Raw genomic sequence first — 25,686 nt, forward strand, 5'->3', positions numbered from 1 at the left:
ACAGGCCTTTTAACTTTGTTTACTGGCCTTATTCCTGGACCAAAATATTCAATTGGAAAGGAATTTTTCATGTCTGCAAATATCATGACATTGTTGTTGTGAATCTTACTCTATGAGCTCAGTTGTATTCATGGAATGACAACCTCTAACAGGTCCTATGCAAAGGATTGAAATGCTAGGATTTTTCAGGTGAAAAGATGACACAATTGGATTATCTTAACCATGCCTAGTTTTATGCATTGTGGGTCTGTACTGAATAAATAACACATTTTGACTTCTGTACTAAATTATCAACTTTTGGGGGCAGCTGGGTTGCTCAGTGGAATGAGAGGCCTAGAGATGGGAGGTCCTGGGTTCAAATCTGGCCTCAGACACTTCCCAGCTGTGTGACCCTGGGCAAATCACTTAACCCCCATTGCCTAGCCCTTACCACTCTTCTGCCTCGGAGCCAATACACAGTATTGACTCCAAGATGGAAGGTAAGGGTTTAATAATAAAATTAAATTAAATAAATTAAATAAATAATCAACTTTTCCTTAAAATTTCTGGAAGAGAGAATAGGATACCATGACAATGTCAGAGACTTCTGGACATCAAGACTAAGAAAATTAGGAATCATTTAAGTATAGGATATGGGCAATGAAATAAGGATCAATGCAAGGGAATGGTGATCAGTACTTGGTAAGCAGAGTAGGCAAAATTGTGAATTAGGTAAAGTTAAATCAGTAAGCATTTATAAAAAAATATTTACTATATGCTAGGCATTGCACTAATTGTTGGGATGCAAAGAAAGGCAAAACGTGTTTCTTATTCTCAAGACTAATGAGAGAGACAACATGTAAATAACTATTAATTTATGTATAAATATGCATATATTCTATATGCACATATTTGTGTTCATACATGTGTATGCATATGTCTGTATATTTACACATATGTATATGTATATAAAACAAAAGCTAAAGAGTAGGAAGGAGAGCATTTCAGACATGGAGGATAACCAGCAAAAATGGCAGGAGTTGGAAGATGGAATGTTAGGTGCAAAGAACAGCAAGAAGGCCAGAGTCATGGAATTATACCGTATGTGGATGATATTAAGGTGTAAGAAACTAAAAAAGTAGGAAGGAAACCATTTTAAAAGACCAAAAAAAGATTTTATGTTGAATCTTGGAGATGATATGGAACCTAGGGAGTTTGTTGAGTAGCGAGAGCTATCTGGTCAAATCTGCACTTTAGGGTGATCACTTTGACAGCTGGATGGAGGATAAATTGGAGTGTGGAGAGCTTTAAGCAGGTAGACCAATGATAAAGTTATTGCAAGAGTCTAGGCATGAGATGAAACCTACATCAAAGTAGTGCTCGTGTCATAGGTGAAAAAAAGGAATATACAACTAGAGATGTTATGAAGGTTCTAGCAATTGATTGGATATGAGGAATGAGAGTGAGTGAGGGGTCAAGAATAATACCTAAGTTGCTGAACTTATGTGGTTAGGATGGTGATGCCTTTTATAATAACAGGGACATTAGGAAGAAGACAAGCTTTGGAGAATAAGGAAAATATGATGAGAACTAAGTAATGAGTTTGAACATGTTGATTTTAAGATGTCTATCTATGGGACCTCCAGTTCAAGATGTCCACAACAGGCAGAGAGAAATGTGAAAGTAAAGGTCAGGAGAGGGTAAGGGCTGGCTAAAAGATATGACAGTCATCTGTACAGAGATGATGATTGCATGGAGCCAATGAAATCATCAAGCAAAATGTTACAGAGGGAGAACAGAAGAGAGCCCAGGAGAGTCTTGGAGAACCCTTATGGTTAGCAGGTGTGACCTGAATGAATACCCAAAAAAAAGGCCTGAGAAGGAGTGGTCAGACAGGAAGGAAGGGTACCAGGGGAGAACAGGTTCACAAAAACCTAAAGAAAAGAAAATATCAAGGAGAAGAGAATGACTATCACTGTTACAGTCTGCAGAGATATCAGAAAAGATGGGGATTGAGAAAAGGCCATTAAAGCTTGTCTTTGATATTGAATTAATTTACCAGGACCATCCACCCACCCTATTGTACTAAGATTAATATCAGGTGTTAATGGATTGCTTGGAGAAGGAAGAATCTTGAAGGCTACCTCAAAAATAAATTACTATTTCTCTTTAACTTATTAAATCTCCAATCAACTCTGAAGAAAATCTCTGAAAGAAAAAACAAAATCTCTGAAAATCTGGTGTCTGTTCCCATCTAGGACAACCTTCATTCCATCTCCCCAAAATTCAAAAAACACATATAAGGACTCACAATAGTCCATACACAATGTAGCCAAACACACAAAGAGATCATTATAGACTCTAATCATCACAATTTTCTTTCCCTTTTCAATGAAGCTCTACTTTCCAAAGAGTCCTAAAGTTCTTCGCATATAGCACTCCAATCTAGTATTACCTTGGTAATGGAAGCAAACTTGGGTTGCTAATTGGGCTACTTTCTGAGGGTTCATTGCACCCCACTTGCCACAGGAATGCATGTGATTCCCCCCAGACTAATAGCACCATCTTGTGGTTTTCAGTTCCTTCAAAGAATGTATCATTATAAGGTCAAATGAGTCATTCTCTCGAGTAATGATTAAGCATCTACTATTTGCAAGCATTGTGTTAAATTCTGAGCATATAAAAAAGTAAGACTGCTCCCTCAAAAGCTCATAGTCTAATAAATTCTCTAGGGTGACTTATTTTTCCTTTATTTCTAGTGCTTCCACTGTATTGAGAACTTGGAGAAGAAACTAATTCCATTTCTTCTCCTGGATTGGAAATGAAACTTTGAAGACAACGTCCTGGAGGGGAAAAAAAAATTAAAGAGATATAGGGACTAAGTGTTTATTTCATAACCAATAGAGTTAAACTTGGACTACAAAATACCTAGGCTTTAATTCTGCAAGGGACACCATTTATGTAACCATAGATGCATTATTTTATCTCTCTGGGCCTCAGATCTCTCATCTGTACAACAAACATAACAATACATCTATAGTACATATCCCAGAGAGTTATAAAGTGATTTGCAAACCCAAAAACATTTTATAGATATAGATATCTATGTGTGTGATGAATTTTCCTGTATAATCTCCCATATTTAACCCTGGAATGATAGTACATGGTGGAAAGATTGGTATATTTAAAGAAATATTTCTCTCTCTTTAGGCAGTTTTCCTTTGTGGGACCTGTCTTCATCACTGAATCACATTCTATACTCTAACTGGCCTTGATCTCAAAGATATGCTACTTTCAAACATAACCAACTAACCTGTGTTATCTTTGGAAGATATTAATACAGTCCCTAATAGAATTAATGATTTTTAAAAATAGGAACAACTAGGTAGTCCAGTAGATAGACCACCCATCAGGTCTGGAATTGGGAGGAGCTGGGCTCAAACTGGCCTCAAACATTTCCAGCTCTGTGACCCTAGGCAATTTTCTTAACTCCAATCGCCAAGCCTTTGCTGCATGTCTGCCTTAGAATTGATACTAATACAGAAGATAAGGGTTTTAAGAAATAAAATATTTCCATTCACATTTGTTTTTTATGTTTCCAACCCTACAAATAAATGCAATCAAATCCATTGTACGATATTAAATACACTCCCAAGGAAGTCATAAAGACACATTTATTTTGCTAGGAAAAGTATAATGGCATTTTCCCATTTAGAATATTCATAGTTTGGAGTTCTAGGTGAAGCCCCAAAGCGAATATTGTGCCCAAATGCCATGACAAAAATCAGTTGCTTATAAACTATTACAGACTTTTGATACCATTTTTCTCTCCTTTTCTTTTCTCAGCTACAATTAGGAAAGAAGATACTATATTATATTTTACCATGGAATTATTAATTTTATGGTATATTTTTATATTATGCATCTCTTTTGGAATCTATCAATGTTCCCATATAAAAGTATGTTTGATTTATAGGATTATTTTATTAAAAGAATTTCTTCAAATTCAGAACTTCTCATGAAATGTACAATTTAAAAATCACTCTTATATCTTGTAATTTTAGAACAAAGAAATTAGGTATGAAAAGCATCAGAGAAACAGAAAACTAAAAATAAAAAAAGAAATCTAAAACCATTTGCAACATATTGATGTTTTTATAAAGTAGAATGATAAGAAGTATCAAAATAAGTGATCTCTAATGTCCTTTCCAACACTAAATACTATTATCTTATGTTTGGCCCAGTATCAATTCAATTCAATTCAATTCAAATATGCATTTATTGAACTCCTACTATTTATAAGGAAATGTGCTAAGTAATGAGGATTCAAAGCTAAAATGAAATAGATCCAGCTCAAAAGAAACTGAGATTCTTTCAGGAAAACATTACATGTACATAGATGAATAAATAAACACAAGGTAATTTGAAAAGGGATAAAGTACTAACAAAGAAGGCTTCGTGGAATAGGTCCATGTTGGCAAACCTATAGCACGTGTGCCAGAGGGCTGCTCCATGCCCCCTCTTCATGTGCCCCTAAGGGCATTTCTCCCACCACCCACCCCTCTGCCCAATAGCCCAGTGGGAGCCCTTTCTCCCTCCCCTGTTTGGGTAAAGGCAAGGATTCATATGCAGTATGAGAGTTGCAATTTAGACACTTGGTCTCTAAAAAGTTCGCCATCACTTCTTGACTAAAACTATTCTTTCAAAATTTCCCAGTCATCACTTGCTCTTACATTTTTTTCAGGCTTTCTCCTCCTTGACTTCTTTGCAACTTTTTATTCAAATGACTACCCTTTGCTCCTGGATACTCTCTTTACCCTTGACTTTTTTTCATATGGATCTCTACTGCTTCTTCTGCCTTTCTAATTGCTCTTTTTCAATCTCTTTTTGATGAATCATCATGTGTCACATTATAATTTTGCACAGATGATTCCTTAATCTACTTTATATATCCATTCCAAATTTCAGTCCAAAAACCTTGTCCTATTTTGCTATATATTTGGTAGTAGCTGAGCTAACCCCTAATGAAAGAAAAGAATTTTGAGAAGCAGAAATAAGGAGGGATGCTTTCCTGGTATAAGATCCTTATGCAAATATACAGATGGATGAGCTAGAATGTCAAATTTGTTGATTAGCTAGTGGAGGAAGTTTACTAGCATAAAAATGTATGAAGGGGAATAACATTAAGTAAGGCTAGAAAGATTACTATAAACTAGATTCTGTGAGTATCAAGGTAAGGAGTGTATTTCTTTGAAATAATAGAGAACCACAGAAAGTTTTTCAGCAAGAAAGTGACATAGTCAATGTAATCACACTTGTACCAGAGATTATTTCATCAGATACATAGAAGTTGAATTGAAGAAGAGAAAGGTCATTGAGGAAACAATTAAGAGGGTTTTATAATATTCTAGGATGGGGCGATCATATTAAACTGAAATAATTGTCATATGAAGAAATTAGATTGATTCAAAATATTAAGGAAAATAAAAAATCAAGGACGATTTTAATAATACAAACCTATGAGCCTGAGATAATAATATCCACATCAGATAAAAAAGTTTAGAAGAGGGATAGACTGGATATGTTTGAAATGTTGATGAAAAATCCAGCAGAGATATTCAATAGGCAGATAGCAAAATGGGACAAGATTTTTGGACTGAGATTTGGAATGAATATATAAAGTAGATTAAGGAATAATCTGCACAAAATAATAATGTTATATATGATGATTCATGAAAAGAAATTGAAGAAGAGCAATTAGAAAGGCAGAAGAAGCAGTAAGGATCAATATTTTTTTTTTTAAGTCAAGGGTGAAGAGAGTATCCAGGTGTGGGAAGCCATCAAGCCGACACTGTCTGACATGGTCACACATGAGTTCCAGAGTTGCAAAGCGACTTTCTGGAAAAAATAAGGCACCCATGAAAACCCTCTCTGTGTGAGACTTCTATCTCTAATGAAATTGTTATGATCATTGTTCTTTCCCCAATACAGGAGAAATAATATGAAAGCAAATACTTATAGAGTTAACACACACATATATATCTTAATTCCCCCCAGATTATTACCCTAAAGATTACATTCACAGAATTAAAATCTAAAGATCATTACCCATTACCCCCCTCCTTTTCCCTCTCCACAGAGTTATATTCAATCCCATTACAAGCCAGGCAAACTAAGAATATCAATCACCTTTGAAGCCCAGGTTGACAGGACACACTTCACTAGTGATGTTACATAGCCAGAGCAATATCTCCAAGTACACGAGTGAAACATAAGAAAAAATGTGACTTGGAAATTGAGGAAAATCCCAATTCTAGCCTGTATTAAATTACCCTCTAATCCTATACCTAGCTATGAAATGTTTTGTTACCCATCTCCTAAGTAATTGTGATTGATTGTGAAAGCTGAACAAAAGTAACAATGATTCTCCTAAATGGTCATCCCCTAGGTCAAGAGGGACTAACCTCCAAATCACCCTATTCATGTAATTTATCTCCATCTCTGTTGTAGCAACAATGTTTCATTGACTGTCTCCTTGGGGCTTCATGCCTGTTGTTAGGTTCTATGGAAACATGTATGTTGAAAAATGTTTGTGTGCCAGAAAGTATGTACTCACTGAACTTATAAAATAAACTAACCTCTGTGCCATGGCAGAGCACTGTGTGATGCCTGACACAGGATTGAGCATGCAGTGCCTCTCTTCCATTATTCGACCCAATCATAACATTTAGACAGAAGGACCTTCCCCTCTAAGAGACCACAGGCTTGGCTCTCAAAGTCCAGGAGTAAAGGGTAGTCATTTGAATCAAAAGTTGCAAAGAAGGCAAGAAGGAGACAACCTAAAAAATGTAAGAGTAAGTGATGACTGAGAAATTTTGAGAAAATAGTTTTCGTCAAGAAGTGAGACTAGAAACATGATTATGAAGAGCTGGAAAACGAGTGGATGATAAATAAAGGGAGGCAATGTCAACAATATTTTCTAGAAACTTAGCAATGAAAGAGAGGAGATATATGACAATATTTTGAGAGGATGACAGAAGCAAGTGGATATTTTTTGAGGATAGGCAATAGGCAGGACCTGAGAGGGTTTGGATTTAGTAGGGAAAACAAAGAGAGAGAGAAAGAGAGAGAGAGAGAGAGAGAGAGAGAGAGAGAGACAGAGAGAGACAGAGAGACAGAGAGAGACAGAGACAGAGACAGAGACAGAGACAGAGACAGAGACAGAGACAGAGACAGAGAGAGAGAGAGAGAGAAGAAATTCTTTTGGAGGAGAAAGAAAAGAATGAGTTAAAAATTTGGGCAAAACTCAGGAAAGAAGAATGACCATTTACTTATTCCTAAGAGACTGAGTCATAGAAGGAAATGATAGATGAATATAGATTAGAGCTTTAGAAGTACAATCAATACAAGAAGAAAGAGCTTGTGACAGATGACCTTATTTTGTCAAAAAAGAGTTGAAGAGACAGCAACATGGGGGTGGCATTAGAGGTTTGAGGTGAGAATAGCAAGTTTGGAACAGTAATTGCAGAGGCATGATAGTAAATCATGGAAGAATTTTTAAAAATTATTTGCACTTTCAAAAACCCAGGTAATATGAACAAATGTGAATTTCCAGCACAGTAATTCACCATATTCCTATTCCAAATGCAATGGAAAAAAAAAATTAGACTTGGAGATAGAGCACCCAGGCTCATATTTCAGTTCTGCCTTTTTCTATCTGTGTGCTCTTGGGCAATCTACTTACCATCTTTGGGCCTCAGTTTCCTTAATTATAAAACAAAAGATTAGACTAGATAATTTCTTAAATCCCCTACAACACTACGTTTATAATCCTGCCTATATTTGGATCAGATATAATCATAGGGCTTCCACCTTTCAGTGAAGTCTTATAGACCATGAATGGCCATTCCAATAGATATAGAAAGCAAATTCATGCAAACCAATACTTTCATTTTTGTCCACATCCTTTGGCAAGTTGAGCTCTGGTAGCATTGTCGAGTTAATACAGTGGCTCCAATAGGCTAATTGTGCAAGCTCTGTTGGAGCCTTCTCTGCATATGCAACTCCTATACTTTCCCCTTCCTCCAGATATTATCCTTCTTTTAAAATGCAATACGAAGCTTGCCTGCCACATGAAAAGAGGTTTGTTTGTTTTTTCCTTCCTGTTTATGGGCTATAGGGACTCATTATTTATCTTGCTTAAAGACAGAAGGGGAAGGCTTCTAGGGATGTCTTAGTTTCAGACCCTTTACACACTTTTTGCCAGGCTTGTGATACTGTAACATGTCCTATTTACTGTGCTTCCTTGATTCCAGCTCCTAGGTTCAGACCAGAGGTCTCAAGCAGCTGTCTCATCATTAAAAGAATACTTACTTTCTTTCTCTCTTTCTTATCTATAAAATGATATTAAGTTTGAAAAAATGCAACAGATAGTTTGGGTTTCTTCTGATTAACACTACATAGTAGGCAACTATATGACCCAGTGGATAGAATGTTGAACTTGGAGTCAGGAAGAGCTGAGCTTGAATCCTGCCTCAGAAATCAGCTGTGGGGCCTATGGGAGTCACTTCAGCTCTCTCAGACTTTGTATTAGTTGTTGTGAGGATCAAATGAAATAATATATGAAAAGCACTTTTCAGCATTAAAGCTTTATATGAATGCTGGCTACTATGAATGCTATCTCAGAATTAATGGCTTAGAAAGTGAATATTTAAGACAAAGACTACATCTTTTCAAGCCCCAGTTAAACAGGGAATTTCTAGAGAGCAGTTCACTCACAGTACATATGACGTCCCTGACAGAGAGGGACACTGAGAGAAAAACGGTGTCACCATCCCTCCTCTCAAACTCACTTGATCACAAATACAGATTTCACACAGGAAATAATTTGTTGGATGCCCCTATCACTCTGATTCAGGAATTATCAAAGCCATTAGTTATGACTAAATGTGTGGATTCAATTCCCCATGACTTCTCTCCTGCTTCTTCATGAAGTCATTAGCTTCTATTTACCCAATTTTAGTTTTTAAAGAACGAATTTCTTTCATAACCTTTTGATTCTTCTTTTCCATTTGGTCTATTCTATTTTTCAGGGAACTCTTTTTTTATTGGATTTTTTTTGTCTCTTTTTCCAGTAGGTCAATCCTGATTTTTAGAAAAATTTTTCTTCATTGGATCTTTGTGCCTCTTTTTCCATTTGGCCAATTTTGCTTTTTAAGCTGTTATTTTCTGATTGCATTACTTTCATTTCTTTTCCCCATTTTCTTCCACCTGTCATTTAATTTTTGAATTCCTTTTTAAGTTCTTCCAACACCTGAGACCAATTCCCATTTTTCTTTGAAGTTTTGCATGTTGTTGGTTACATCTCACCATCCCTTATTGGCTCTGTGACATACTCTTTGTCTCCATAGAAATTTCTATGTTAGGTGTTTCTTTTACTCTTTGCTCTTTTTCTTCATTTTTTTTTTGCCTTTGGACAGGGAGTTTTGAAAGCTGCTGATTATGTCTCCCCTGTTGATGATTTGCAGGACTCAACACTATGAGCTATGTTGCCCTAGGACTAGTTCTTCACCATGGTGCAAGCTTGAAAAGGCCAAACACTATGGACTTCTGCCTCACTACTGGCTGGTGCCAGGACTTGGGATTTCAAGGGTGGGTGTGGGATGAGGGGTGCTCTGTTGTTGGTATAGGCAGGTTCCTGGGATCCACAAATTGTTCTATGCCTAGGCTTAGAACCTGGTGCAGAAGGTGGTGGATGGTCAGTCAGCACTCTGTGTGCAGTTTAATTTCTATTTCCCTTTATCATGTGAAAATGTAATGTCTCTGCCTACCTTTTAAGGTGTTTTTCCACAGGAAAGCCCTCTCTCTTCATCTTGTTGTTGGTTTTTGACTCCTGTCATTTTGACGTTCTTTCTAAAGATTGGTTTGATTGTCAGTGAGGTTTTAGCTTTCAGTATTACTGAGCTGCCATCTTGGCTCTGTCCCTCCTCTCTGGCTTCCTGAATGTGATATACTGTTCTTCTTTTGCCGTGACTTTTTAATACACTTTAGGTTGCTTGTGATGGCTTCCCCCTTTATCTATCCACAAGACCCCTTAACTCCAAAGTCAGGATCAAGGTGCAAAATTTGTGAATCTTGGTTAACTTGTCCAAGGTTAGAGGAAAAGGGAGGAAATAGAGAACAGAGAAACCTATGGCAATAGCTTGCTGGAGTTGCATAAATCTAGCAAGAACAAGAATATAGAGACTGGTCTGAATATATCCTTGAAAAATGGCTGAAATATCAGTTTCTATAAGATTAGTCAGCTTGACAAAGGGCAAAGCAGAAGGAGGACCCTGAGGCTCTGAGAATCATTATTTTTGCACTTGAATGACCATGTACCTCCTATAATTATTTCAAGTTTTGCTGTTGTTAAAAATCACAAAATTGCTGCATATTCATTCATTAGTCCAAAAATCACAGAACAAAAAAGATATTTAATGTTCTGGCTGTTTTCATTTTGCTCCATGAAGATCATGTAACAAGAGCCTGGATGTGCAGGAGAAATATCGTTTTAGAATTCAAATTCATATCATTCAAAAATTATTTTCTGGAGACTTCTATGTGGCTCAGTTGACTGAGAGCCAGGCCTAGAGATGGGAGGCCCTGATTCAAATCTAGCCTCAGACACTTCCTAACTGTGTAACTCTGGACAAGTCACTTAACCTCCAATGCCTTGCTTTTACTTCTTTTCTGCCGGAACCAAGAAAAACTATTGATTCTAAGACAAAAGGATGTTTTAAAAAAATGATTTTTAATGTTTCCAGCAGTTTCATTAAAAAGGATAAGTTTTAGAGTTCTTTTACACTATAAATGGTATATGTCATTGTGAGAACCAAGCTGTTATGATACTATTGAGACTAGAGAAGTACTGGGCATTTCAAATAAATATGACCTTTCAAGATTGATTTCATCTGTCCTTTACCTTGTTAAGTATCTCAGAATGGTTTTTGCTAAAGAAAAATAATCATAAAAGGTTAAATTACAGGAGACATTCTATTCTTTTAAACTATTTTGGTTACTATTACTTGTATTTTAATACCATAGCCAATTGGAAGGCATGTTTCTTGAGATATATTTGCTTGAGTTATAACATGATGGCCCTTGAGTAAAGTATGGAATTGTCCTAGAGCAGCAACATTCTCTCCCAGATGCATCCTCTTAGAAAAAATAAACCATTTTAAATCCCATTAAATACTTTACCCATTGGTATCCTAGCTTCTTTCCCATTCTTCAGGAGCTTAGGAGAGCCTGACTGATGGATTATTGTACAGGTGTAGCAGGTAGGGGGCACTATAAATAACATTTGACCCTACTTAATAGTAAGGGCCAGGTGCTACTAATCAAATGTTCACACATGCCTTCATGCATCTATCATCATTTACTTAATCAAGCAATCAATCCAGCAAACATTTATCCAGCACCTACTCTATATCAATGATGTCAAACTCAAATATAAAACAGATCCTGGTGAGTTTGACTTAGAAAACTACCAATTAATGTCATGAGGCTGCCCCTCACATAGAGAAGGGGGGAGTGTTGTGTGTGTGGTTGAAAGGCAAGCAGAAAGGCAAGCAGAACTACTACTAATAGGAATTACTATGTCTAGTACCACTACTACTGCCATAACTATTACTACTACTCTTGCTACCATTTGACTTTGATTCTGTGCTTTAAGATTTGCAAAATATCTTATATACATTATTCATTTTGATCTACATAACCCCTGGATCTGACAGTGAGGAAGGACAATGGATAGAGCAGTAGAATTGAAATGAGGAAGACTTGGATTCAAATTTTGCCTCAGATAGATTCTGTCCATGTGATGCTGGATAAGTAATTTCATTTTTGCCTAATTTTCTTCATCTATAAACTGGAGGTAACACTAGTATCTTCCTCCAATAGCTTTTGTGGGAATAAATTGAAAATTTTTAATTTCCTTTGCAAATTTTAAAGCACTATAGAAATGCTAACTATCCTCATGCTAAGGATAAGGAAACTGAGACCCAAGGTTAGGCAGCTTAGCAAATGTTTACTTTTCATCCTGACTTCTACTGTAGCACTTTCTCTAAGATTCTATGTTGACTCCTAAAATAATATACAACCTTTTTATAGAATAAAGATTCCTTTGGCAGGCCATTGAAGCTTAGGGGCTTCTCATAATAATGTTTTTGAATGCATAATGTGTCTATTAAGGAAACCAATTATATTGAAATGTAGTTATAAGAAACATATGTATATATATATATATATATGTATGTATTCTTCTGATTATATAATATGTAATCCTAAGATTAAAATCTCCTTCCCATAGAATTTAAAAGTTTAGAAACAGATTTCCTGACAACAGCCCTTTGAGGTAAGCAGTACAAGAGTTTTTATCCTCATTTTTCAAATTAGTTAATTGAGAAATCAATGAGATTAAGTGATTTACTTGAGGTCACCCCGTAGTATCAGGATTCTTTCATGGATTTCCATTATAGTTTTCCTGCTATGTATGAACATCAATCCCATCAATCATTGGCTTAAATTAGTCAGTTCAATGAGTATTTATTTTAGTTTATGGATATATTTTGTTTGGGGGATCTTTCATCCTGATTTTGGCATTCCCCTTAGTCTTGTTGATTCCTTCTTCTCACCTATATCCATTGTCCCCAATGCTGCCCTCATTTTGTTCCCTCTGATTTCGACTTTCACTACTTCCATTTACCAATCAGAATTTACCTTTCCTGCTTCTCATTCTGTTGGGACTTTAGAAAGTTAACATGTTAATGTGATGTATTCATTTTTGCCATAGTTTTTCTAGATTATTCTTCAATATGTTAGTAGTATCTGTAACCAAGTTGATGTGTACAACTCTCAAACTACCTAGATGGTCTATTGTTCCTGTGGAACTCTTATTCTTCTCCTCCCATGAAACCTCCAGAGCAAATTTGTCTGCGATGTTGCAGATTTTGCACAAGTCTGGTCTAGGATGTTCATTCAGTTTCTTGATCAGGAGAGCAATATTTGAACTATTAATCACGCTTCTCTTTATTCTAACTGCATGACTAGATCAACCTCCTTCTCTGTTTGCTTATTTGTTTGGTTTTTTTCACCTTCTGAAACAATTCATGACACTGAAAGAGAGATGGAATATAACTATGTAAAGGCAAAGTAAAGCAGTCAGTTCAGTCTACTGTTCTAAAATCTATCTGTTGTCCTTGGATAAGAGATACTGCAGCTTTGTAGAAATGGTTGCCTTAATCCTGTTATCTTAAATCAACCAGACTTCTTTTAACAATTGCACAAGTATTTAGTCATTTCCTCTTCTTTCCTGCCCTTGAACAGATAATATTTTATCATTCTGATAACAAACCAGGCTAGTTGCTTGGCATAAACTCTTCCATATCCCTCCCTATTCTCCCCTATGTTTATTCTCCTTTTCTCAACCCCTCCACCTTCTGTAAAATGTTTTATTTACCTATCCTAAATTGTTGCAGATTGATGCTAAAAAATTGGGTATTCTATGAAGCTCAGAAAGAAATCTGTGCCCTAGGAAACTGAGGCTGCTATCAGTGAGTAGCCTTCCTTACTACCAAGGTAATAAACCTTTGTTGTTGTTTTTTTTTCACTTTAATTCAAGTTATTTGGCCCTCTTTGTATCTTTCTAGTCAATGGTTGAGATTCTCTGTTGGGTATCCAGGAACTCAAGTTGAGAAACACAAAGAATATCTTCCAACTACTTTGTATGTATTTTGTATAACTATTGATTTCCAAGTTTCTTATTCATTTGAATATAAGCTCCTTGAGGACAGAGACTTGTGTGTGTGTGTATGTGTGTGTGTGTGTGTGTGTGTGTGTGTGTGTGTGTGTGTGTGTGTGTGTGTAGATTACTTTGTATCTCTTTTGCTTAGCAGGTTGTCTGGCACAAAGAAAATGCTTAATATTTGCTGATTGGGTCAGCTATGTGGCTCAGTGGATAGAGTACCACAATTGGAGTCAGGAAGACTTGAGTTTAAATATGATCTCAGACACTTCTTAAATATGTAACCCCCAACAAGTCACTTAACACTAATTGCCTAGCCTTTGCTGTTCTTTTGCCTTGGAACTGATACTTAGCATTGATTTAAGACAGAAAGTAAGGGTTTAAGTAAATAAATATTGATTGATTGATTCATAATAATTAGAGTGTTGTATCTTCCAAGTGATTTTTCCTGAATCTTCCAGTTCTTTATACCAATAGTGGTACAATTAGATCTTACAGGGAAAGTGTTAGGACAAGAAAGAAAGACACTTGAAACTCTTTAAATTACACTGTGTAAACAATTACTATATGTGTAAGGGAAGAAGAAGAAAAGGGAGAAGGAGGAGAGGGGGGAGGGTGGAAAGGAGGGAAAGCAGGAGATGATGATGATGATGATGATGATGATGATAATGATGAGGATGATAGTTCTCACCTGAGCTTGCAAATCATTGCTATGTCTATAGTCACTCTGAAAAATCCTATTCATGATATGACTTTTCTGGACATTTGTTAATAGTACTAGTTTTATGCTTGAACAACACTTTGTGAGGAGTATTCCATCTACACTGAAGTTTCTTGAACTTTATTGATTCATGTTGCTTTTAAGAAGCGGCAGAAATATCTCATATTATGAGATTATCATGTCTCAGAGAAGATATTTATTGAGAAGACCGTAGGATGTGCTTTTGTTTTGTTGTATGCTGGAAGGTTTTTTTTTTCTTTTTTTCTTTGGCAGAAATCTCAGTTACTACTTCAAAGGGGGATGCTTTCTTTCCTCTGCTGAAATCTGTGCATTCTCTTCACTCAATAGTACTGGGGTATAGAAGGCATTTAATAAAATTTTTATTGGATTGCCTTGGACTTGGGTTTTGGTTCAATTTATTCTCATCTTTCCTCTCTGAATGCATATTTTGTCTTTTGAAAAGGGTTACAAGGAAATTGAGATGCTAACTGAAAAGATTTGGGGGAAAAGAGAATGGAAGAGCAACAACTACTTTATCAGACTAGGTACATGTTGGGCCCTACCTTCTGATCCCAACTCACTTGGATTCGTAAAAGAACTATAGAGAAGAAGAAAGCAAAACAAGAGATAGACAGTGGGTGATGAGCACCTAAATGTAGCAGTATTATTTATGCTATAACATAGATATTTATAAAACAAACAATTCTAAAAGATTTAAGAACTCTTATCAATGGAATGCTCAACTAAGATTTCAGAGGACTAATGAAAAAGAATGAAGAATATGACCCATTTTATAATAGCTAGATGTTGGACTATTATAAAAAAAAAATTCCTTCATTCCTTTATTCCTTCCTTCCATCTTTTCTTCTTTCTTGGTACTTGAAAAAAGTATTTTAAAAATGCTAAAGCATTTAATGACAATAAAGTATAAAAGTCTAGAATGAGCTGAGGTTGAGGAAAAAAGACAAGAAAAGTATAGGGGTTTTGTTTTTGTGCTTTGTTTGTTTTTCAGCTCTATTACTGAAAAAATAAAAAGGGAATCTGAGCACTTCTAGAGGTAGTTGGGAAAATGACAGTTTGCAGTAGAAAGAAGGCTGAGTTTCTCAATTCCTATTAAATTGCTTCAATAAGAAGCAAGTGCTTCAGTTGTCTCTGCCAAGGAGAAAGACCTTTAGACTGGAAGGAGAGAAGAAAAATGGCTAATGGGAGCCAAGATAAGTAAGAATATAGTAAGAAAACATCTAGCTGTACTGTATCATTTCAAACTACCGAAACCATACAAATAACATCCTTAGTTACTGAAAGAATTGTTGAGATGTGCTTCCTGAAGTATTTATTATCAGTGACATTTGAAAGATCGTGGTGAAAGAAAGATATATTACAGGGTTGTTTTAAGAGATATATCTGAATTTCTGCCTCCCCTTACCAAAAGAGAGAGAGAGAGAGAGAGAAGATGGAATACACAATCCAGGGAACATGTCAATTCTTGTGAATATTCTAGAACATTTTAAATTTGGTTTTAATTTTTTACCTTTTTCCAGATTACATGTCAATACAATTTTTGGTAATTGTTTTCTGACATTTTTACAATATATTTTTTCTCTCCCTACCATATTTCCCCCTTTCCCAAGAAAGCAGATATAATATAGGTTGTATTTGCATTATCATACAATACATATTTCTATGTTTATTATATTATAAAAGAAGACCTATTACTTACACTAAAGAAAAATTCATAGAGGAAATAGAGTGAACAATTATATGCTTCAATCTGCATTGAAACTCCATCATTTCCTTCTATGGTAGTGGAGTCTCTTGGAGTATTTGAGCAACCCCAGAGAAAGAATTGATAGATGTAAAAATGGAGATTTTGAACCCCAGACTTCAATTCCCAGAAGTCGTTGGCATGTTTCCCAGAATTCCCTGTGATCTCACCTGAGTCCCCAGGTTGGCGAGAAGACAATTAGTATTTAACTGGAAGTAATAACTCCCTCTTGCTCTTCCATTCCATTGCAATGATGTAGTAAGTAAGCTAAGTGCAGGGATTCTGAATTGGCTAATCAGCCATGGGCACATGGTTATATATTTGTATCTTCTTTATTCCTTGATTTCTAATAATCCTTAATAAACCTCATAAAATATAGTATTTTAGTAGAGACATAATTTAATTTTTACATAGATAAAAATAAATAAGATATAACTTTACACATACATATTTCTTTCTGTCAAAGGAAGTCTTCTCTAATAGGGAAGGGGAAGAAGGGAGGGAGTAAACTTGGTATTTAAATATAACAAAGGAACAAATAAATAATATATTTAAAAAGTTAATCCTATAAGGAAATAAAAGGACAAATCCTCAATTAAAGGGGAAAAAAAGAGCTGGTAGGTGAACATTTTAAAAAGGAAACATTGATACCAAAGAACCATCACGGCTTCATCAAGAACAAGTCAAGTCATAAATCTAATTTCCTGTTTTTAACAGGGTTGTTAAACTGCTAAATTTAGGGGAATACTATAGCAATAGTTAACCTAGTTTTCAGTAAAACCTCTAGCGAGGTTTCTTATGATATTGTCATAGAAAATATGGAGAACTATGTCATATATGATAGTATAATTAGCAGATAAATCTAACCCCTTCATTTTACATATCAAAAAAATAGACATACAAAGACCACAAATGCATTTTGAATTCATGTTCCCTGAGTAGGAAGTGATCTCTTCCAGGTCTCAGAGACAGGAACACTCCCCAACTGACTCTCTGAGTACCCTTATTTCTGAAGCCAAGAACGAAAGCAACATGACGTGGTTTGTGACTTCCTTGGCATTCTGGGTAAATGAGGGCTCTGTGCATGTGTGTTTATGTATATGTATGTATGTATGTGTGTATAGATGTACATGCATGATAATCTTTTCACACTGGCTCTCAGATGGAATTAGAATTAGTTAAATGACCAAACATAAAGAGGAGTCATGAATTGTTCATCATCTAGAGATAAGTCAGAGGTACTCTGCTTTGTGCAATTGAACAAGAGACTTGAGTAGTGAAAGAGGGAAAGGAAAGGTAAGGTATTTACAAAAGTCAGGGGCATGGTTTTGCAAACCAAGGTTGGCTCAAACAGGGAACTAAGCAAGGAGAGATTCTCCAGAGTGTTAGGAACGGAAATAAGGGTAGTCACAGAGTCAGTTGGGGAGTGTTCCTGTCTCTTTGGGAGATGGGAGAGATCACTTCCTACTGTGGTTTACCAGACTTTCTGTGGGAAGTCATTTACCCTGATCCTGTGATTCTTCTTTCAACCATCCTATGTAAGATGTGAAATAAAGAACCCGTACGGTTGCTATTTGTTAGCTAGGCTGGATGGTGTTTGAAACCTAGCAGGGTTGTCTTCTTTCTTAATCAGAGGGTCTCAAGAGGGTTTGTCCCTCTGATGAAATTGTCTCCGAGATAGAGATTCGATCCACCTGGATTTCTCCTGTTCCCATCAACCTCATTCCTGTGTTCCAGTAGCCTAATAGATTGCATCTATACTGTGAAGAAGCCAACCAGAGCCCAGAGACTCATCCGTCTGGGACTGAAGCCTTAGCCATATTGGCTGGACCCACTGGGTGACTTCGCTACCACCCTCACCTTATACCACCTCCAACCAAGCTATAAACTCATCTACCAACATGAATTGGAGGGCCAGTAGGTCAGGAAGATACATAGGGATATTGGGGTTCAAGGCAGACAGTGTATGAAAGGTAGCATCAAGACTAGAAGGGGATTTTATGAGAAATCTGTAGTTTGGAGAGAAATTAGAATTAGGGAATACTATTCCCTGGCCCTCCTTCCTTTCCTTGTGTTGAACCATATACCTTTTTATAAAAGCAACAGCAATCAGATTGCATTTTGTCAGTCAAGCAGGTGGTGAGGCCTACCAAACTGGCTCACAGTTTCCTTGTATGAAAAGTGAGCCGGAGAAGGAAATGACAAACCCAGTATTTTTGCCAAGAAAAACTCAAATGGGGTCATAAAGATTTAGGTATGACTAAAAATAAACAACAACATAAATGATTTGCTTATCATACTTAAAGATAACACAAATTTGGGAGGGGTTAGCTGACCTATGACAGAAGGAGAGATTATAGTGATGCTGGTGGCAGAACCCATGCATCACCAGAAGACCACAAAGAAAGACCAAAATGGTAATCTGATAGAGACTCTCTGTCTCTTGTCATAGAAGCTCATCCTTTTTTTTTTTGAGCTTACGATCTTGAAAAAATACCTTAATATGAAAAGTGGAAGAACTGAACTGATCTTTGAGGAACTGAAAAATCAACCAGGTTTCTCTCCCTCCAACTTCCCTATCCATGCTTCTTGTTAAGTTCTCACTGTCCTTTTGTCATTCTGATTCGATTTAATTTCACATAAACCATTTATGGTCAAGCTAGACATGATTTTCCTGTGTGTATTTGGTCCCTGGCAGATCATACTAATGGAGAAGATTTCTTCATGTGTAATTAGCTAGAAAGAAGCCTTTATGTTCTAAGACAGATATTTTAGTCTTTGGCCAATGACTGAAGGAAACTTCTCTAACCAGGAGGCTTGCACTAGACAATTCAATTAATAGCCAATATTAAGAATCTGCATTTTAAAGCTCTTAAAAGAAAAGAGAATAGGACTTTGGTAGATCAGAGAACATTGCCCTGACAAAAAATGAGAGATATCTCTGTGATCTCTAGTCTTCTGGGTTGCTATGGAAATACAGTTGCTTAGCTAGTCTGCACCCCTTACGAAGGGAAAGGTGGGGAGAACTGGAGGACTGGAAGGGAAGGTGGAAGGGCTAATGACTTGTTTTCCTTATTAGCAGAGGATTAAACAGAAAACAGTCATAAACAAAAACATGTGTCAGGAGTAAGGCAATCGAGAATGCAGGGAAGTCATGCCCTCATGAAATACAAGGAGTACTGAAGAGTCTCAAGAAATATTAACATCTGGCAAACTTAGCTTTGGAGAATTGCATTTTAGGGAAGGATGAAAATTACAAATAGAGTTTAACATATTGGTGGTTCTAGCAATGATTGCTGTTGGTGATTAGATGGACCAACTGAGAGGCTGACCCACAGTTAGGCTCAGACTGAGGCTCAACACACTCATTATCAAGAAATTTCAGGTCCAAATTTTATTGCATGAGTTTTTGTGGTTCCTTAATGGAGAGAACTATCTTGATTATTTCCTTTCCTTTTCTTTATTTTTCCTTTCCTTTCCTCCAGCATCTAGCACAGGACCTGAAACAGGTGCTTAAATAATGCTCATTTAGCGATGGATTTATTGATTGATAAAACATTGAACTAAGGTAGTGAGGGAAGTGAGAAAGATTCCATTCCTAGGAAACTTTAAAAAAAAAGTGAGGAAAGTCTGTCTTGGGTGGTTCAGAAGAAGAGGAATTTGGTGCTATCAGATCTCAGATAACATTAACAATTAGTAATTACTCAAACTACTTGGTATTATATAAAAAGAAAAAGAGAAAAGTTTGAGTACTAAAAGTCAAAGCAATTGACCTTAGAGGCAAAGCTTCAAAAGACAGTCTGAAAATTATTGGCCTCTCCTCAAAATCTGATAAAACAGAAAGGCTGAGTACCATATTTCAAGACATCAAACATGAAAATTTCATGAGCTCCTAGGACCTCAGGGTTAAGTGTTGATAAATAGAACTCTCTGGATGCCAGGAGAGGAATTCATTCAGAAATGTGACTGTCAAGACCTAGAACTTCCAGATCAAAACAAAAATTTTTTCAAGGATCATTCCTTTCCCAAGCTGTAAAACATAAATTAATATCAGTAACAATAACTCCAGGTTCTTATTTTCCATAGAGTTTTATTAATAATCACTAAAGATAGAGAAAGCAGATTAAAGCCTAATCTAACCTAATTAGCCCTCCTTTCCCCCCTCCACCAAACTACCCAACCCAGTTCTGGGAAACAAAGAGAAAGGGTGATGCCACACCAAAACTTTTATCCTTAGTCCCTCCCACACACCTGCATTCAAGTCCCTCCATTCAAGCCGCATTCACTCAGTGTAAACAAACTAATGGGATGCTGGGTAAAATAAGCTGAGTTGAAGGAGTTTTGGGGAGTGAATTCTATCTACACAATGGGGAAGAATTTAGCTCAGTCACAAACATTGAAAGCAGTCTGTATTGCTTTTGGGAAATGACAAAGCCTTGTACTAACCCAAAGCTTCCATTAAAAGCCAATACCTACCTGGTCACCAATAATATTTTACCTATGCTCTTCTGTGGCAGTGAGACATAGAACACTCCTCTGTGCCTCCAAAGAACTAAGATGAGCCCCACACTGAGGGCAATGGAAAAGCTCACAGCGAGTGGGAGCAGGCTGCAACTTACATACAATGGCAGCTAGAGCCTGTGCTTGCAGTCAAGGGTAGGGAGGCATGGTTGGGGATGAGGCTTGTAACAGTGCCTGTGGAGAGGAGGAGGAAAAAGTCAATAAAGGTAGAGTGACAGAATTGTCTAGCAGTAGCATTGTGAACCCAGCTGAAGTTATATGCCATAAATCGGTAGATAAAGTATTTTCTTTCATTATTTTATCTAGTCACATGCAGCAGTGTAAGAGCAGGGGAACTGGATTCTCCTGTGATAGAGGGAAAAGAAGGAAGAATAAATGCTAATGCTTTGAGCAGGGCATGAAGAGGACATAAGGAATCAAGTGTTGAGAAGGAAAGATATTTGAGGTGGAAGGTGGTGGTGGTGATGAGGGGTGAACCTAACCTTAGTTAAGTACTTAATAAATGCTTTATGGATTGCATTAGATTAGTTCCTAGTGAAGCAAGTTCTTGCATACTCTATGTATATTAATTAAGCTTAAAATCACAGTAGCTCTTTTTCATTTGCTATGCCATACTCACTCATTGCTCATAGGCGTTTTTCAGAGAAAGTACCAGTCAGTCAGTCACACCCTCTCCCACCCTATACTGTTAAGATTTGTTCTTGTTTTTTCACTTTAAGTGCCAGACTTCACATTTTACACCTTTACATTTTTTTTTCCAAACTCTTACCTTCTTCCTTAGAATCAACACTGTATATTGGTTCCAATGCAGAAAAGGGGTAAGGGCTAGTCAATGGGTGTTAAGTGACTTGCCCAGGGTCACACAGCTAGGAAGTGTCTGAGGCCAGATTTGAATGTAGGAACTTCCATCTCTGGGCCTGGCTCTCAATCCACTGAGCTACCCAGCTTCCTCCTACATTTCATTTTCTTATATTGGACTCATTGCCCTAACCTATTGACATCTTTGGGGATGCTGAATTTTTCATCCAATATTTTAGCTATCCCTCTCAGCTTCTTCCTCATGGGATCCATCCCCTAAAGATGTTTGTGTCCTAAGTAATGTCCAAAGAGATCATCATAGAGCTTGATTGGAATGTATACTGGTGATAAGAAGGAAGGATTAAGGGAAGTCTGTCTTCATTTGCCAATTTGCATAACATATAAAATTTCCTAGGCCAGCATTTCCTGAACCATGTTCCAAAAACAATTGTGTTCCAAACAATGTGTTGGGTTGTAGGAGGTTTTGAAGTTATATGTCTCCCCCAGAAATGAAATATAAAGTATATGTGCATTAAAATACTTTTCACTCTGTCATGTACTCTTTGTTCTAGCCAAACTCACGTGCAATGCTTGCTGTTCCCTGACCTTTCCATTATGTATCTTCCCTCTATTCTTTTTTCTTTTCTACAAGACTGTACTCCTTCCTCACCTATGCCTTTTAGAATCCTTAGCATACTTGGGTGCCAGGTCCTATACCATAGAAGCCTTTCCTGATCTCTCCTATTGTTATTATTTTCTCTCTCTTCAAATTATCTTGTATTTAATTATTTATTTGTTTAATAGTAGAGTATAAATGACTCGAGGGCCAATTAATCCAGGGCAAATTATCTCCTATTTATATATATTTATATATCCTAGTAGAATATAAACTATTAAAAAGCCCAGTGTGTTTTTTTTAATTGTTTTTCTAGCACAATGCTGGGCACATCATAGGAACTTAATAAATACTTAATGAATTGATGTAGTCTTGCTAGTACCGATGTCAATCAGTTAACAAGCGTTAAGTATCTACTATGTGCAAGGCATTATAGACCCAAGTACAAAGAATAAAAATGTCCTTATTTCAAATGAATTTACATTCTGAGAAAATAATAAGTACATATACAGTAGAAATGTAAACTGAATAAATACAAAGAAATACAAAGTAGCAAATATGGCAGACCCTTTTACCTTTAGGATACCTTATCATCCCAGTCTGACTCCTTTTCCTCCTACTAGCATTTATAGGATCCAGCCATGTATTTTTAGAAACAAAATCTGGGCCCAAATTAGGTTAGGAAGCTGACCTAGGGCCATCTTGTGCTCCTTTTTCACAGTCTTTGACTCAGAGATCGTTGGATTGGCCTAGTTGGAGAGCAAAAGCTACATTTGGAAGTCCAAGTGAATTATGAGTTTGGAACTTGCACAATTCCCGTGCTGAAAATATCCTTTTAAAAAAAAAGTTATTCTGCTGTTAGCTTTAAGGTCATATAATACTCTTGTGAAAGCAATGTCATTCAAGTCACTGAATGTCTTTCTGTGGACCTTTTTAATCTTTCTTAGGTCATTCCTGGCAGAAAACAAGTGGAAATAAAAGAAAAATCATTTTTAAGGGAGCTGAGGGGTTATATGAGTTCCTTGTGCTTCAAATATTTAAAAAAATGACTTCTCCCAAACTCTTATGTGTCCCTTTTTTAAATAAAAATGAAGACTTTTTTTTTCTCATTGCATTTCCCTAAATGGGAGAAAATACTGTTATTGGATTTAGTATATTATTTGATGTCTTATCTCTTTTGCATTTTATATTCTTCCTTTGAGACACTAGGGAACAATCACTCTTACTGATTTTGGTATATATTTCAAGTATTAGCTAATTGATGATGATAATAATGGTAATGATGATGACAATGGTGATGGCTAACATTTTTATCCTGCTTTAAAATTCTCAATGTGGTTTCCAATTATCTCACTTTCCCCTTGCAAAAAACCTGGGAGAAAAGTGTTATTATTATCTGAATTTTGCAGAAAAGAAACTAAAGCACAGGTAGAGATTAAGTGACTTGTTCAGAGTCACCCAACTACTGTGTGTTATGTAATTAGAAATCTGTTACCCTAAAAACTACATTTCCCAGGAGCCTACTTACTTCCTGTCATTACATACTTCCTGTAGACAGGGTGATATATTGGGTGGGGTTCCTGATCTTGCTCTTTTTGCTTCCTGGGTTGTGACTATGGTAGAGCGTAATTTTTGAACAGGTAGATTATCCATGGGCACGTAGTTTTATTTTGTTACCTTTTTATTCCTTTATTTCTAATGATCATTAATATATCTCTTAAAATATAACATTTTAAATTATTTTGAAAATTATGTTAATTTTTACAGTGTCTAAGACCAGATTTTAATTCAGTTTCTCCTGACTCCAAATCCCATACTCTGTTCACCGTACCACCTTCATTTTGCAATTTGTCAATCTCTTGAAATCCATTCACAAAATTATAAAGCATTAATACTGGCTATGCTAAATATTACAGTGTATGAGGGCAGGAGCAAACTCTGAAGTCAAAAGAACTACTTTCAAATCTTGACACATACTGATTCTATGGGCAAATCATTTAGACAAAGAAGTAAAACATTAAGGACTCTGTCTAAAAGCCAGGTGGCTCAGTGGACAGAATTCTGAGTCAGGAGGACATGAGTTCATATCCAGTCTCAGACACACTAACTGTATGACTGGAGAAATCACTTAACTTCTGGCAAATCACTCTAGTATCTTTGTCAAGAAAACCTCATGTTCTATAGGGTCCATGGGGTCACAAAGAGGTGGATATGACCAAACAAATAAACAACAATAATAATCTCTATCAGTAGAGCTCCATGATCATGAAATCGTGGGTCTGGGAACAAACAAAACACGGGAATATGTAAAAACTAAGTTTGCTTCCAGTGTATTGTTATCCTCATCAGTTTTTATATTAAATGTTTGCTGCTAAGAATCTGGTAATGGTTGACCAGAGTTAGAATTAGTAACATAATGCTGTCAACAATAAAAGCAATAATAATAGGGTCTTGTTTGGTTACATCAAGAGTCCTAGGATTATGAACAATAATAATAAGCAAGACAATAATTTGTATCAAACCTCCAAAATTGCTGAAGTTTACCTTTAGCAAACTTCCAGATTCCTTTTCCTCCCGCCCTGTTCCACAGTTCCTAATATAATGTAGGACATATAGAAGGTGCTTTATATGTACTGATGGATTAATTAATTGACAAGAGATTTAAATTTACTGAAAGGACTAGTCTTGAAGGTTGGAAGACCTATGTGGTCCAATAAATATTTTCTCCATTCTTTCCCCTTCCTCCCCACACACACAACTGATCTAGTATCTCTGTTTAAAATTCCATCATTAGTATGTCTCTCCTTTGATTTCCTTTGATTGTGTGTATTAGTGGAGAAACAACCAGTTTTGTCTTTTTGTATGTATATGTACATTTGTATCAGTGAATATATATATATATTTGTGAATATGTATATTATATATTTAAGCATGAAGAGAGAAATAGACAGAGGGACAGACACAGAGAGAGAGAGACAGACAGAGACAGACAAAGATAGAGGCAGAGAGAGAGATAGAGAGAGACACAGATAAAGAAAAAGAGGGAGAGAGGACTCTTTCAATAGAATACAGCAAGCACCATGGAAAACATGGATTTTTCATTTCTGTCTTTGAATCCCCAGCAACCAAGCACAATGCCTAACTCCTACAGGATACTTAATAAATGCTTATTGACTGGTTGGTTGGCACTGCCTATGTGTATTCATTCACTCATTCATTCACTTCCATTTCTAGGTCTCAGGTTTTTAATCTATAAAATCAGAGTATTATACTAGATGAGGTCTAAGATCCCTTTGAGATCTAAATACAAAGATCTGAGATTAATTTATTTATTCTTCAGACAAGAACCATATTAAATGCTTACTATAACTGACCGAAGGCTACGCTTCAGTGTATATAAATCAATCTTATTACTGTCGCAATCTTATAGTTCCTTGCTTTTATTCAGCTATAACTCTGAGCAGATTAGAAATATAATTCCAAACTGTCATGTTCTGGCA

The sequence above is a fragment of the Monodelphis domestica genome, chromosome 3 (genome assembly GCF_027887165.1).
Source record: "Monodelphis domestica isolate mMonDom1 chromosome 3, mMonDom1.pri, whole genome shotgun sequence".
NCBI lineage: Eukaryota > Metazoa > Chordata > Mammalia > Didelphimorphia > Didelphidae > Monodelphis > Monodelphis domestica.